Genomic DNA, 14,653 nt, shown 5'->3' on the forward strand with positions numbered 1-14,653 from the left:
AAAGACTTTTTTTCTCCCTTTAGAGTCCTAATCTCATTTATTAAACTCCTTTTAGAAGCCTTCAACTCAACTTGTTCCTGTTTGAGACTTAAGCATTCTTTTTACAAAATCTCATATGCAAAGTCAAAACTCATCTCATCATCATCGAAGTCACTTGACTCACAAGACTCGCTAAGAACCTCTTTCTTGAGTGGTTCCTCCTTAATGACACTTGCCATAAAGGCTGTGAAATTAGTGCATTCCTTACTTGCATTGGATTCTTTTTCACTTGATTGACATGATTCCGTGTCACTCCAAGTGACTTGCATGGCTTTATTTCCCTTTTTCTTTGAAGGACATTCGGTGGCATAGTGCCTATTTCCTCCACACTTGAAGCACTCAACCTCAAGGTCTTTTTCGATACTTTTTTTTTTTTTTTGGTCTTTTACATTTGATTTTCCCATTGAATTGTTCCATTTTTCAACATCTTCCTTAAGCTTCTTCTTATATTTCTTGATTCTTGAACTTCATGTGTTTTTTGAAATTTCTATCAAATCTAACAACTTCTCCATCCGACATTTTCTCATCACCCTCACCTTCGGAACCTAAGGACTCCTCTTTAATGGCATTCAAGGCAATGCCCTGTGATTTCCTAGGTGATCCAAGAGTCATTTCAAAGGTTTGGAATGAAGCTACAAGTTCATCTACTTTCAAGGAATCCACATCCTTAGACTCTTCAATGGTAGTGACTTTTGCTATAAATCTCTCTAGAAGAGATCTTAGAATTTTTCTAACCACTTTGGAGTTAGGGATGAGCTCACCTAGATTAAAGCTAGAATTCACAATGTCCATCAATTTTGCATGAAACTCTCCAAAGTTCTCATGATCTTCCATCCTAATTGTCTCAAACATAGAGGCCAACATTTGAAGTTTGGACACTTTCACAGCATTAGTTCCTTCATGAGTCACTAGGAAGATATCCCAAGCCTCCTTAACCGAAATACATGTAGCTATCCTAAAGAATCCATCCGTGCTAATGGCATTAAAGATGGAATACATAGCTCTAGCATTGTTCTCACTAGCTTCATTGTCACCTCTATCCTATTCTAACTAAAACTTGATAACATTTGTTGGTCTACCTTCTCTATCCAACACCTTAGGTGGAGACCAACCAAATTCAACGACATTCCAAACTTTTTCACTTTGATTTTTGAAAAATTTTACATTCTCACTTTCCAATGAGAATAATTTTCGCCGATTAAGAATGGTGGTCTCCCAATGGAAGCTTCCTCTTGATGAGGTTCCATGATTGAGATTCAAGGACCAAAAGTGATTTTTGCTTTAAAAACCCGCTTTGATACCAATTGAAAAGGTGAATCTCAATAGTGGAATACACCTAAAGAGAGGGGGAAGGGTGAATAGGTGTTTTGACCAATTAAACAAAATCTCAACTCAAATTAGCAAACCTTAAAACCTTTTTGAATATTTTTTCTTCTCTTTACACATTCTCCAAAACACAAATTATAAATCACATGCATATATGAATGCAACAACACTCCCCAACAATATTAAAATGCAATTCACATGCACATGATCCAATACTCCCAAACTCAAATCAATTTAAACTAAATTCAAATAAACATAAGATCAAAAAAATGCATTACTCAACATTAGTTTCTAGTTTCTCACTTCCAAACTCCTTATCATCCAACAAAAATAATAACATTACAATCCCCATTGTCCCTTTTCATTAATGCTTAAAGTCAACATTTTGATTATCAATGCCTTGTTCAGTATCCTAAAAAATAAGGCAAAAGCATCTGAAGGCAATTTTAATTATGACTATTTAGCTAACTCAACACATAAGATATATTGTCTGAGATTGAAATCCTAAGAGGTAAATTGCAATAGAATTGAAATTTAAACAAAATCAATACAACCATTATCTTTAAACTCAAACAAACAAAATGTTTATCATACCACAAAAAAAATAGAAGAGCTAAATTTATAATTGAACAATTGTATAATCCGATACCATTCAATTTTTTAGTTTAAATAATTTTACCTTCTAAAATTCTCAGTGATAAGAATGAGCAGTTCAACAACTTCTAATCCTAAGCAAATTTGTTGCTTATAGAACAACACACTAGCATAAAAAGAAAGTAGAATAATGGATTAATCAGTTTATTATACCAAATCCAAAAATGAGGGATTGTTTGTTTTTTTAAAAAAAAATATATCACATTTGACATATAATGTAATGTAATACCACAAAAGCTCAAATAACAACCCAAATCTTTGCAAAGATAAATAAAAAAAGAAACAAAAGCAGTAGATTGAAAAGAAAGTCAGCATGGAAAGTTAAAGGAAAAAGAAATATCAATAGTGAAGAGAATATGGAAAGTTAGAGGAAGCAATCCATATATATGGGTAACAATCATAGCCAACACATGATAAACCAAATGATTCGGAATAGATAAAATTTAATTAGGGACAATAAAGTTCCTTTCTTGGATAAGGTACACTTAAAATTTTCAAAATCCCATAAATTGGCAATTTCCTTATTACACTAGTGTTTTTTATTTGGAAAATAAATATTATGAAAATTTTCATTACAGATAATTTATCATTAAAAGGTTATTACGAATAAGCTTAGTAATTTGATGGAGATAAATTTCTTTGAAAACATTTCCTAAATAAAACATTTATTAATTAGATTAATTGTGTATAGAAGGAAAATTTTATGAAAATTGATTTTAAAATTTTGAGAATGGATATTTTATCAAAATTCTTTTTGAAAAATACTCTCATGGAAATTTTAAATTTTCCGTATTGATATTCTCCTATTACACTAGGTATCCAATTAGGAAATAAATATTTTTGGAAATTCTCAAAGTAGATAATTTATTCATCAAGGTAATTACTAAGGATTTAAAATGTTCTTATCTATCTCAAAAGATTAAGTGAGAAAGGGTCTTAGGCAAGCCCATGGCCTTCATTGTCATTACTGGGATTGAGCCCTTAAAAGCAAGACATAATGTAACAAAGTTAAACTTAATCGTCCTCTTGTTATCTCTTTGGTATATTGACATTAATTTGAGCATTCAACTCATATTTCTTACATTATATATGACTTAAGTGCATTAGGAGTTGCACAAAAGATACAAGTTATGGGTTTCTTGTAAATAGATAAGTTGTCCACAATTAGTTCATAGATTTGACAATCCAATATAGATTATAGTGCACTACCTCCTAATTGGAGGGATGGCTTTTTTTAGATGTTGAGATGGGTTTACCATGGTAAGTGCACTAGTGTATGTGATGCACACTAGACAAGACCTATGGTGAATCATGATGCAAAGCTATCAATTGTCATGATTCACCAAGCTATTATATTACATGGACTCTCAACCTTGAGAGGATATTGAGTTTGTTCTAAAATCAACAAAAGGCTTTGACCTATGGCCTAAAAGGGTCATATATCCCTATGGATTAGGTCACTATTGATGAAGGTTGGTGACAACAAGTATTCTCTATAGAGGCACCATAATATCTCATGGGATTGAGACAATGTGTCCTCTTAGGTGATCCAAAGGACATGTGATCATGAAATTTATTGCTATAATAATTCTTTTAGTGGAATTTGACATATGCTCCTTGGAGGTAGGGTAAGTCAGTTGATCACATAATAAGTAGGATCTATAACTCATGACTTTGAAAAGTAATCTTGATATGTGATAACACTACCTTGTTAGATTACCAAAACCAGTTCATGGGAAGTCTACTTGCAATGGATAGTAGGTCACGGGCCTAAATTTCATCTCATTGTTATTTACATAAGGTATTGAAGTGTAGTTAATTCTCTTTAGTAGAAGGTTGAATCAACTTCAAAATTGGATTCTGAGGGAGCTAGTATTTCTATGGGTCCCAGTGGTCCCCACTCTGAGCTCACATACCTTGATAGCATGGTTTATGAGGATTGGATTAGTTTTAGGTTCATTCTTGTGCATAAGGGTGTTTTGGTAATTACACAAGGTTGCATAGGGGACAATTCTAAAATCTCTAAATTGGGCTAACTGATTAATTAGATGACCATATGTGGTTAATTAATCAATTAGGGCCCATTTTAGGCTAAATTAAGTGACCCAACCCTTTATGGGCTTAAGTCACTTAAGCTCGGGCAACCCTATAAATACCCCTTTATGGGTTAAAGATTCCTAATGACTTTTAGTGAGAGTTGTCTTCCACCTCTAAAGAGAAAGGGAGAGTCATAGTCTTCCTCCTTCCAAAGCCCACACTTTGGAGTGCCAAGATCATGGTTCAAGTCATCGAACAGAAGATCTTAGGTGTACAAGACATCTAAACTATTCAGACATATTCTTCACCTAAGGCCAATTTGGGCTCAAGTCACTTAATCCCATAAGGACCCCTATATAAATCCCCTTTAAGGTTTAAGGTATAGAGATTTAGCCATTTTATCTTCCAAAGAGTCACAAGAAAAAAACCTTAGCCATCCAAGAAGAAGAAAAGAAAAACTCACACTTTTCTTATGCCTAGACCTATGTGAGGAGAGATCAGGTGGAAAAACACCGAGTATACAAATTTTATGGTGTTTTCAACATCTTCATCGGCTTGGAATAAATCAGGGAACATCCAGATCATAGGTATGGTTTCCATATGCTATAGAACTTTTGCATTTTTTTTGTTTTGATGTCATGTTTTTTAACTGCATTAGATTTATAAAGGCCTAAGGATAATTGCATGCACCCTACTAGATCTAGGGTTAGAGAACAGAGAGATTCGAAGTTCCTAGCATGCACGATAACTTTTAATAGATTGTTAAAATCCATAACCTAACCATGAATAAATTATCACCTTGTAAGGAACCCATAGCTTGAATCTTCCATATAATTCTTAAGGCACTCAAGTCATGTAAAGTGATATAAGCATGAATTCTCAAACAAACGAATAATCACATAAATAATGCAAATAGGATAGAAAAACTAATATCATATAAAAGAATGAATCAAGTTTGTTACATGTATCCTATAAGCATTAAAAACTTTACATACAGTTTCCCAAACCACTAATCACCTAATCCATAGGGAATATGATCACATTAGCATCTCACCCATAGGTCATAGTTACTAATGAACCAAGCATTAGTGCAATACTTTGTCAAACCATGCAACATGATAGCTTAGAGATGTCATGATAACCTGATAACCATCTAGTCATAACTCTCCATAGGTCTTATTCAATGTGTAATCATGCACACTAGTATATTCACCATGGGAAAGCCATCTTAATAACCAAGATAAGTCACCCTACTATTTTGAAGGTAATGGACTACAACTTTTAATGGATTGTCAAAATCCATGAACTAACCATGAACAAATTATCATCTTGTAAGGAACTTATGACTTGAATTTTCTATATAATTTCTAATGCAACCAAATCATATATGATACAAGTGATATAGGCATGAATGCTCAAACAAGTGAATGATCACATAGATAACGCAAATAGGATAGAAAAACTAATATCACACAAAAGAATGAATCAAGTTTGTTACATTATGTCTCTACTTTTAAGGGTTCTATCCTACACCTAAAGCATTAAGTGCTTTATATAAAATTTGACTCAAGGGAAAAATACTAAAATACGCTCCAATGTTTTAAATTGATCGATTAATTTTAGCACATACCTTTCTTCTAAATCCACTATAGACCACAAGACACCCCCCCCTCTCATCTACATTTCTTTCCAAAAATGCATAGACTATTCAATAATTCAAGTGGGGACTACTTAGACCTAAAAATGTGTGGCTTCCATGGAATTAATCACATATAATTTTGTAAATCAATCATTCATTCCATTAAAAAAAGGTTGATTACAATCCACTACTTTAGATAAGTTAAATGAAGTCAAATAAAGCTTGGCTCAGGACCTATTGTTTCCTTGCACTTGCTCCCAGTGAACTGATATCCACAATTTAATTAAAATAAGCTATCATCCAATTAAATTATATCTTTTTTCCTTTTGAGTTACAAATCCAATTTTGACAATCATTAATATTGAATATCCTATAAGGATATTAATATCAATTCCAACTTAATGGAATTACCTTAACCAAGGGTTCAACTTTGATAATACACTTAAGGATTAATCAAAACGAATATTACTATCCCATTAGGATATCATGGTGCCCGCCTTGAGTATAATCTCACTACATGCTAAATCAAGTAATCACCTAAGATCAAGAGCATATATATAAGTATAAAAGGGTCTCACTTATTTGTGACTCGAAGTGACTACCAATTCAAGCACTAACTTAAATATTTCTCAAGGTTAACAATTTATACAAGATCATAGCTTGAAGATTTAATATGTCAACTTGATAGCATAAGGAACATTAACTATAGGTCCTATTTAATGTGCAACACATGCACACTAGCACATCCACCTCAAAGTCTCACTTAAATGACTAAGACAATTCATCCTACCAATTAGGGAGGTGTTAGACTACAAGCTCTACTAAGTTGTCTAAGCTCATGAACAATTGAGAAGTCGCTTATCAACACATAAGAACCCCACAAATGTGTCTTTGTGTATCCACCTACATCCATGTTTTATACAATGTGATTGATTAGGCTAAATATTCATAACAATAGTGTAAATGAAACATCCATTAAAATGTATGCATGACAAAATAACTAAATAAATTATCAATTAAAGTGATTAAGTCTAAAAAAGTCTTGCTTTACAAGGCTATTCCAACATGATTAATGAAATTTCAAATTAATCTTCAAAATAATAATCTTAACAACTAACAACTAACCTATTTATAGTGTTTCAAATGCAAGTGGAAAAATCCCCTAATGCCACCCCACCTAAAGTAATATAAACTATCTTAAAACAAAATCAAAGTTAGTTACAATCCCTCGATATCAAAAGTTTGGTAAAACAGTAAAAGGGCAAAAATAACAATCTAATGTCAAAATTTTGATACCATAATTGACCAAATCAATACAAGGCAATAGAAGGCTTAAACATCCATTTCTGCTTTGGTGTCAAGTTACATTTTAAAACAAAGTGTTCATGTCGAACTAGCTCTCCTATCAATTTGAAATCAATCGAAGCACATAGTTTGGAAGTATCCTCTAGAAACTTCCTCACACTACCAAGAATTGATACCAAAAACTTGATATCAATTGAATTTTGACAAGGCATCTATGTATCAAATTGAGAAATGCCTAAGAACTCCATCATTCTTCCATAATTTGACACCACAATCACGTATCAATTTGAGTTTGATACATTTTTTTGTCAATTTATTTAGTATGAAATCACTTTTATAATTATAGTATCAAAAGTTGCTCTGCATTTTGATACTAGCTACAAATTTGTTTCTTTCAACTCCATTCTCCTGTCTTTCCATTTGGTCTTTCCTTAGTCATTTCTTTGATCCAAAATATGATTTTTCTTCCTATTTTTCTATGTAAAATCTTGAAATTCCACCATTAGTTCCTAAATAAGGCACTAGCATAAGTATATGTGTAAGTAGACTAGTTTATATGTTTTTCTTCTGCAAAATAGTTCTTTTGAACTCATAAAAAGTCATGATTTGCATACAAATCAATGATCATCTACAAAAAAGGACCATGAACAACTAAAATATTAAAAAGTAGCACTAAAAGTATATGTTTGAGTTGTTTATATCTTATATTATCGACATTTGAAATGAGATAAAAGTTAATCAAATTCATAATCAATATATCATGTTTATTGTACAATTTTAAGAGAACTATTGGTGGTATTTTTGTATGATGAATATCTTCAATTTGATTTTGTTAAGGTTTAATTTGGTTTATTTTGCAAAATAATATGAAATTTATATAGAAAATTCTAATAATAGAACACAAATAATGACATGTCAAGAAATCCAAAATGTAGTAATATTCTTGAAACATAAACTGAAGTCAAAGATGGCACTTCCAAATGTACACTTACTAAAATTATGCAATTTTACATAAGATAATGCTTCATTCAAACATCAATGTTGCTATAAAATATATAATGATGATCTAAAAAGTACAATCAAGGTAGACAAGTGAATATCATCATTGAAATGAAGAGTCGCATAAGATCTTTCAAGCATCCAAATTGGTACTCCAAGAATATGACACTTGTAATGAGGTCAACATTGTTGGTAAGTATAGAATGACATTTTATTTATCATTGACTCTTATGTAAGCACCAACATTGACTTCAAATGGGAAATTCATACAAATGCTAGTGCTCAAAAATGTTAAGGTTGAATAAAGATGATGTTTATTTTGAGCATCAAGGTTTATATTGTTAGAAGATGACGCTTTTGAAAAATGTCAATGGATTCAAAAACATATCCTCACAAACAAAAAAAAAAAATTGCTTCTTTGACCCGAACCAATATGCATATGTACAACACCTCCCACCTATGGTAATTTAACACTAACCACAAACACATTAACCTAATCACCCAAGCCATAAGCCTAAATTCAATCATCAAGCATTAAACCTTGAACAATTCCTCAATCAAGCAAGAATTAAATGATTAAATTCCACATACACTTATGTTGAGATATTAGGAATGTTTTCCTTATATCATTCTTTCCTTATGTCATTCAGTGTTAAGATATTAGGAATGTTTAGATATTAGGAAAGTTGAGATATTAGGAATATTGAGGTATTAGGAATATTGAGATATTAGGAATATTGAGATATTAGGAAAGTAGAGATATTAGGATATTAGTTGTTATTTCCTTATATCATTCTTTCCTTGTATCATTCTTTCCCATTCTTAGAATGGTGATTACCCTCTATATATACTCTGTACATGAACGAATGAAAAATGAATGAAAAAACTACCATTTATCAATTTGAATATGGTATCAGAGCCATGGAACTGAAATCCTGGATATTTTGTCGCTATGGTAGTCCGACAACGATCAACCATCCTAAGACAAGCCCTAATATTGATAAGTCAACCTTCAAATGCACTCACTGCAATAAAACTGATCCCACCAGTCTGGATGTCCCACAATTTCAAAGCAACGACTCTTGGTATGACCAGGAAAACAATGAGGAACCGAGGGTTTGAACCATGGATCTTTAGATCATGTTTAGGGTATCACCACTTTGTCATTAATGATAATAATCGTGATCAACAGAAGAAGGATTCCAAGAAAACCTCGACTGCAACTGTTGCCGAAATAAAAATAGAGGCTAATGTTGCTAAGAAAGCCTCTGCATTGGTAGCCGCTACAGATTATGGTGGTAAGTTTTTAAATACTTCTACACCTGTTATTAATAGTACATAGATAATTGATTCTGATGCTACAGATCATATGACTTTTGATTCTAGACAGGTTTCACCCCTTAAACCTTCCTCACAAAAAATTATTTTCATAGCCAATGGTAACACAACCCCAGTTATTGGGGAAGGATCCTTAACTCTTACTGATACTTTGAATTTGGATTCTATTTAGTTGTTCCATCTTTAGATTACAATCTTTTGTCAGTTTCTCAAATCACTGCAATCTTATCTTGTATTGTCATTTTTTTGCCTGAATTTTGTATTATTAAGGACATCCAAACAAGACAGACGATTGGTTGTGGTATTAAGCAGGGAAAACTCTATTACTTGGACTTGCATTCAAAGGATTCAAATAAGTTGCAACAAGCCTTAATGGCAGATGGATTTGAGGAAGAGAAGAAAAAGTCTGAAATTTGGTTGTGGCATTGACGTCTGGGACATGCTTCCTTTGGCTATTTAAAAAGATTGTTTCCTAGTTTGTTTGCAAAGAGTGATATTTCTGGTTTCCGTTGTGATATTTGTGAATTGGCTAAAAGCCATGGTGCTTCGTTTCCGTTAATTTTGAATAAAAGTCCGCTTCCTTTTATGGTTATACATTCTGATGTTTGGGGCCCATCCAAAGTCCCAACGTTGAGTGGCTCACGTTGGTTTGTTACTTTTATTGATGATTGTACCAGAATGACCTGGTTATGATTGATGAAGACCAAAGATGAAGTGAACTTGTTGTTTCAAAATTTTCATAAAATGATTGAAACTCGGTACAATGCAAAGGTTCGAGTTCTGTATAGCGATAATGGTGGAGAATATCAGAGTTCTGATCTTCAAAAGTATTTGGAAGGACATGGCATCATTCATCAGACTACTTGTTCCAATACACCCCAACAAAATGGAGTTGTTGAACGGAAAAATCGGCACTTGTTAGAGGTTGTTCGTGCTTCCTTGATAGCAGCAAAAATATCGATATCTTATTGGGGAGAAGCAATCACATCTGCCGCATACTTGATCAACCGGGTACCTTCCAACTCAATTGACTTCCAAACACCTCTTCAAGCTCTTACTAATGTCGTAGTTGCCCCAACCATCACAAATCTACCTCCTCGTGTTTTTGGTTGCGTGGCATTTGTGCATCTACACAAACACCAGCGCACCAAGTTAACTTCCCGTGCATTGCAATGTGTGTTTGTTGGATATGCATTGCACAAAAAGGGATATCGATGTTACCATCCTCCAACTCGATGAATGTTTATTACAATGGATGTGGTGTTTCATGAAGATTCGATGTATTTTTCATCTGAGTCTGAACTTCAGGGAGAGAACCATAAGGAAATTCAGACTCTCGATTATAATTATCATATCTCTAAGGAGGATGAATCTGGACAATCTGAACTAGTGAACTAGGAAGTTGGTGAATTGGATATGAGTGGTACAACTCTATAACCAAGTAGTAATGACCACCCAAAAGCTGAAGAAATGATAAAAGAGAGGAAAGACAGTACAATTGAACCATCTGAACAATTTGGGTCCGAAGATGCCTTCATTGAAATACCAAATCAATCATCATCTGCTGAGGGTGTTCTTAATTTGGAACCTGATCCATTCATGAAACGGTTACCACACCGTCATAATAGAGGTATTCCTAAACCCACATATGAACCTGAATTGTCTACCAAAGTCAAATATCCCATGAGCAACTATGTGTCTAACCATCATTTGTCTGAATCAAATAAGTCATTTGTAAATCAATTATCTACTGTAGTTATTCCTAACAGTGTGTAGGAAGCCTTAGCTGATCCAAGGTGGAAAGCAACCATGAATGAAGAGATGAAATCATTACAGAAGAATGAAACATGGGAACTCGTAGAATGTCCACCAGGAAATAAGCCAGTTGGGTGTCGTTGGATCTATACTGTGAAGTACAAGGCAGATGGTAGTATTGAACGATTTAAAGCAAGACTGGTAGTAAAAGGGTACACTCAAACTTATGGAATTGACTACACAGAGACATTTGCACCTGTAGCTAAGATCAACATAGTTCGAATATTACTGTCTTTAGCTGCAAACCTAGATTGGCCATTACAACAGTTCAATGTGAAAAATGTCTTTCTGCATGGCAAGTTATCTAAAGAAGTATATATGGATCTTCCACCAAGATGCATGGTGTCAGAAAAGCAATGTCAGAAGGTGAGCAAATTGAAGAAGCCATTGTATTGGTTGAAGCAATCCTCGAGAGCATGGTTTGGAAGGTTCACAAAGTCAATGAAAACTTTTGGTTATCGTCAAAGTAACTCAGATTACACTTTGTTCCTGAAAAAACAACATGGTAAGATTATGGCACTCATCGTATATGTGGATGACATGGTAGTTACAAGAAATGATCCTGAAGAAAGAAAAGCTCTGCATAATTATCTATTTAGAGAATTCGAAATGAAAGATCTAGGTCATCTGAAATATTTTCTTGAGATTGAAGTTTCTCAATCAAGTGAAGGAATTTTTTTGTCTCAAAGAAAGTATGCCTTAGATCTTTTACAGGAAACTAGAATGTCGGGATGTCAACCTATTAATACACCAATAGAAGAAGGTTTGAAGTTGTGTGTTGAGCCTAATCAAGTATCAACCGATAAGGGAAGATACCAGAGACTTGTGGGAAGATTAATGTACTTAGCTCATACAAGACCAGATCTTGCTTATGCATTAAGTGTAGTGAGTCAATACATGCATAATCCTGGAGAGCAACATATGAATACAGTCATACGTATTTTGAGGTATTTGAATAATGCTCCTAGGAAGGGAATTTTGTTCGCTAAAAATGTTGATCATCAAAGTATAGAAGCATATATTGATGCTGATTGGGCTGGTGTAGTGGATGATAGGTGATCTACATCTGGTTACTTTACCTTTGTAGGTGGTAATCTTGTGACATGGAAAAGTAAAAAGCAGAATGTCATCGCTCGTTCAAGTGCAAAAGTGGAATTTAGAGGTATGGCTCTAGGACTTTGTGAGGCATTATGGCTAAGACTCTTCTTACAGGATTTAGGTTACCTATCTAAGCAACCAATCCAATTGTTTTGTGACAATAAAGTCGCATGTGACATTGCTCATAATCCAGTACAACATGATCGTACAAAGCATGTCGAGGTGGATAGATTCTTCATTAAGGAAAAGTTGGATGATAAGATTGTGGAATTGCCTAAGATTCGATCAAAAGATCAATTGGTTGATATCCTCACCAAAGCTGTCTCAAGTCAAGTGTTCTCAAAATTTTTAGACAAGTTAGGCATGTGTGACATCTATGCACCAACTTGAGGGGGAGTGTTGAGATATTAGGAATGCTTTCCTTATATCATTCTTTCCTTATGTCATTCAGTGTTAAGATATTAGGAATGTTTAGATATTAGGAAAGTTGAGATATTTGGAATATTAAGGTATTAGGAATATTGAGATATTAAGAAAGTAAAGATATTAGGATATTAGTTGTTATTTCCTTATATCATTCTTTCCTTGTATCATTCTTTCCCATTCTTAGAATGGTGATTACCCTCTATATATACTCTGTACATAAACGAATGAAAAAATGAATGAAAAACCTACCATTTATCAATTTGAAGATTATTCAAATCTTCCCCCATAAAATAACCAACTATAAATCCCAAATTCAAAAACTAATTTTCAATCAATTATATTTCATCCACAATGTCCACCACTCATTTAACAATTAATCTTCCACCTTTGTACTAATTTTAACTCCTTGACCGTAATTATAGCTTCAATCATATAACATTTAAATCCTCAAGCATTAATACAATTTTTAGCCATTGTTTCTAACAATTTTTCAAAAACCTTCTATAGTACTAAAATTCAACATGTATTGTGAAAATTTTAGGTATTAAAATTTTCCTCCTGTTTGTGGGTCTCAAGATATCAGGTTTCTAAATTCAGTTTTCTACACTTACGGTTTTGGAGAATAATGTCATATTTATGCTACTTCCCCTATTTCCAAATGAGGAGTTTGTTCTCCAAATGACTTTGGAAATTCAAGCATATCTTAATATTCAATTTTATCCACTTAACCCTGCATTTGTTACCATGTGTCTATTAATTAATGAATGAATTAATCTCAAAATATTACTACCACCAGCTATCACTACATTACAATTTTAAATTAGTTGACAAGTTTATTAAATTAAATCTAATAAAATTTAGGTATATATTTTTTAAATTACTAATTTTCCTAAAAACTTAAATTTATAGGGTTTAGACCCATAACGTACGTCATGCTCTTCAATATCCCCTCCCATATACAGCCCCGGCCCCCTATATCCACATATGGAGATCAAACATGCGGCACCCATAATTACAAGTCCATGGGCAATCTCTTTGGACTTCTACATGAACTCAATAAATTAAAAAGCAAATTAAATGATGCTCTTGTAAGATATAGACCTACCAATTATCTTAAAAGTATAAGTTTGTTGAACTTGGACTCAATGTATAGAATAATACCCTTCAACAATATTAATGTTTAATATTTTAAACGTATCATCCAATCAACCACCAAATATAAACATGCAATCAACTGAATAATTAACCAAATCAATAAACAAATGTGCGGAAAATACTGGAGCCAAAGGACATTTTCCTTCACTGATGTTTCACTACTTCTACTTGATAGATACTAATTTACTGTGTCAAGGACTTCAAAAGTAGCCAACACCCATACAGCTGTGGGCTCAAGATTCATAAATATATCTCAAGACAGGGCAGAGAAATGGGAAAAGAATATTCAGTTGCTTACATGGTTACAATATATCCCCCTAGGCCAGTCAGAGGAATGGCGTAAAGGAAGGTTCCAGTGATGGGACCACATTAGAGGATCCCATTTCAGCAAATATGGTTGCTTAGCTACGCTCGGTCGGCCAGAAGGAGAAGCTAACGACGGTGGAATCATTCAAGATGGAGTTGGACTTCACATGTCCATATCAAGGTGGACGCATTTTTATGGTTTTGAATGTTGACCTAATCCATATATGGCCTTAGGGCCACACCACATGTTCACTCAATGTTGACCAAGTCCATGGTTTTGTGGGTTTAACCAAGTCATCATCCTCATTATAAATGCTTAAAAACCCTCATTTATAATCTCTTATTTCTTCATGCATGAAGGTTGTTAATATTGGTGAATGGTACAGGATAAGCATCAAGATATAACAATGAGGAGGCATGGCAGTGTGGCCCATGGAGCATGGGCACAGGGCATAGCATGACCATAAGATTAGTTTGAAGCTTCAAACAAATAAATGGTTGATGTTGATGCCTCCA

This window comes from Vitis riparia, chromosome 14 (assembly GCF_004353265.1).
Source record: "Vitis riparia cultivar Riparia Gloire de Montpellier isolate 1030 chromosome 14, EGFV_Vit.rip_1.0, whole genome shotgun sequence".
Taxonomy (NCBI): domain Eukaryota; kingdom Viridiplantae; phylum Streptophyta; class Magnoliopsida; order Vitales; family Vitaceae; genus Vitis; species Vitis riparia.